Genomic DNA, 2,333 nt, shown 5'->3' on the forward strand with positions numbered 1-2,333 from the left:
GCCTCCCAGAGTGCTGGGATTATAAGAGTGAGCTACCGCGCCCGGCTGGTGCTGTTATTCATGGCACCATTTTATAGATGGAGAAACTGAGGCTCAGAGAGGTTAGGAAACTTGCCCAAGGCCACACAGCCGAGACGCGGAGCTGTCAGGCAGCTGTCCTCCTCTATGTTGTCTCCCACTAATCATACACCCCCCCCCACCCCCTCTTTTCTATCATCTGTTCCTCCTTAGGGAGCACTTGGGCTTTCTTTGTGGTGTTTTGATGTAAGTCATGACCCAGTAAATATTCCCTTGTCCTCTGAAAGCTTCTCCTCCTACCCCAAGCAGGATGTGGGTCAGGTTCCCCAGTGACCTCAGCTCCCACATTCTCTTCCAGCTCAGCACCCTTCCTGGGGAGCTGGCCTTGCAGACCACGTACATGCGTGCTCACCAGACCCACATCCTGTGCCAGACAGTGCTGTGGGATGGCCAGGAGGTGGCGCTCAATGGGAGCTTCTCTGGGACCTTCCCCAAGGCTGCCAGAAACCTCGGTCTGCAGGGTGAGTGTCCTCCAAGGGGCTACAAGCAAGGATGGGACATTCGCTTGCTCATTTGCTCAGCAAAACCTCATTGAACACCTGCTCATCCCAGACATGGGGGATCTGTGGGGAAACAAGATGACCCAGGTCTCACCCCTCAAGAGACAGGCTCAAGAAGACATATGTGAACATAATAATGTCAGTCCTGATAATTTCCAAGAGGGGGAAGGGCGGTGAAGTGAGCAGGGTTTGCCTTGAGGGTGCTGGGCTCCTTTAGGCAGGTGGCCTGGAGGCCTCTCAGAGGAGGTGAGATCCGAGCTGATATCTAAATGATGAGAAAGAGCTGTCGAAGGAAAGATCTGGGAGAGGCACGATGGGCAGGAGGAACAGCAGGTACGAAGGCCCTGGGGTAGGAAAAGCCCTAACCCTAAGCCCGGGAAAAGCCTGGGGTAGGAAAAAGCCAGTGAGGCCAGTGTGGCTGGAGTGATGGGAGGAGGTAAGATGAGGGAGGTTGGGGGACCCAGGTCATAAGGAGCTGGGGTTTACCCCAAGTATGACAGACAGAAAGAAGGGGAAAGATGTGGAAGCTGTGGCAACCTTGAGTGTCCCTGGGTAATTCTGGTGCCAGGCTGGCCATGTGGAGGCTGGCAGGGGAGATGAGGGGGGAAGCAGCCCTGACTACAGCAGCCAAGAACGCCAAGGTCCTTTGGGAGCAGATGCCCCTGGAACAGGCTGTCAGCTGTGGCCAGTGCAGCTACACGCGCCGTCCGTCAGTTTCTGCATAAGGAGCCACCTTAGCATAGAGCACAGCCTGACTGCTTGGGGAGAGAGCAGAGACTCCAGCCCAGGGAACAGCTTGCCTGGTGGCTGATGAGTCTTTTCCCCAGAGTCACATTTGTCACATGTGTGCCTTGAAAGGCAGAGGAAGTGGGTAGATCCTCAGCTGAGGTAGTGTGTGTGTATGTGTGGGTACACGTGTGCATGTGTCTGTGCATGTGTGTGTACACGTGTACGCGTGTTTGTGCATGTGTGTATGTGTGTGTACACATGTGCGTGTGTGTGTGCGTGTGTATACACGTGTGCGTGTGCCCATGCATGTGTGTGTGCCCATGCATGTGTATGTGTGTCCATGCCTGTGTGTATGTGTGTCCGTGCATGTGTGTGTGTGTCCGTGCATGTGTATGTGTGTGTACACATGTGCATGTGTGTATATGTGTGTACACATGTGTGTGTGTCTGTACATGTGTCCGTGCATGTGTGCGTGTGTGTATGTGTGTGTACACATGTGCATGTGTGTCCATGCATGTGCGTATGTGTGTCCGTGCATGTGTGCGTGTGTGTACACATGTGCATGTGTGTATATGTGTGTACACATGTGCATGTGTCTGTGCATGCGTCCGTGCATGTGTGCGTGTGTGTATGTGTGTGTACACATGTGCATATGTGTCCTTGCATGTGTGTATGTGTGTCTGTGCATGTGTGTGTGTGTCCGTGCATGTGTGTATGTGTGTCTGTGCATGTGTGTATGTGTCCGTGCATGTGTGCGTGTGTGTATGTGTGTGTACACATGTGCATGTGCGTCCATGCATGTGTGTATGTGTGTCCGTGCATGTGTGCATGTGTCTGTGCATGTGTGCGTGTGTGTACACATGTGCATGTGTGTATATGTGTGTACACATGTGCGTGTGTCTGTACATGTGTCCGTGCATGTGTGTGTGTCCGTGCATGTGTGCATGTGTGTACACATGTGCATGTGTGTATATGTGTGTACACATGTGCGTGTGTCTGTACATGTGTCCGTGCATGTGTGTGTGT

The 2,333-nt window shown here is 53.0% G+C and overlaps 1 long non-coding RNA gene across 1 annotated transcript in view; it reads left to right on the forward strand.

Annotated features, from left to right (window-relative positions):
- The first annotated feature begins 473 nt into the window (after positions 1-473).
- Positions 474-2,333, forward strand: part of LOC105888099 — a 5,326-nt gene continuing 3,466 nt past the window's right edge. Inside the window, exon 1 of the long non-coding RNA XR_001161749.1 lies at positions 474-539. This is a non-coding gene — a long non-coding RNA (uncharacterized LOC105888099). The remainder of the gene's footprint in view (positions 540-2,333) is intronic.

Source organism: Otolemur garnettii, unplaced genomic scaffold (assembly GCF_000181295.1).
Source record: "Otolemur garnettii isolate 467f Iridium unplaced genomic scaffold, OtoGar3 scaffold00189, whole genome shotgun sequence".
Classification (NCBI taxonomy): Eukaryota; Metazoa; Chordata; class Mammalia; order Primates; family Galagidae; genus Otolemur; species Otolemur garnettii.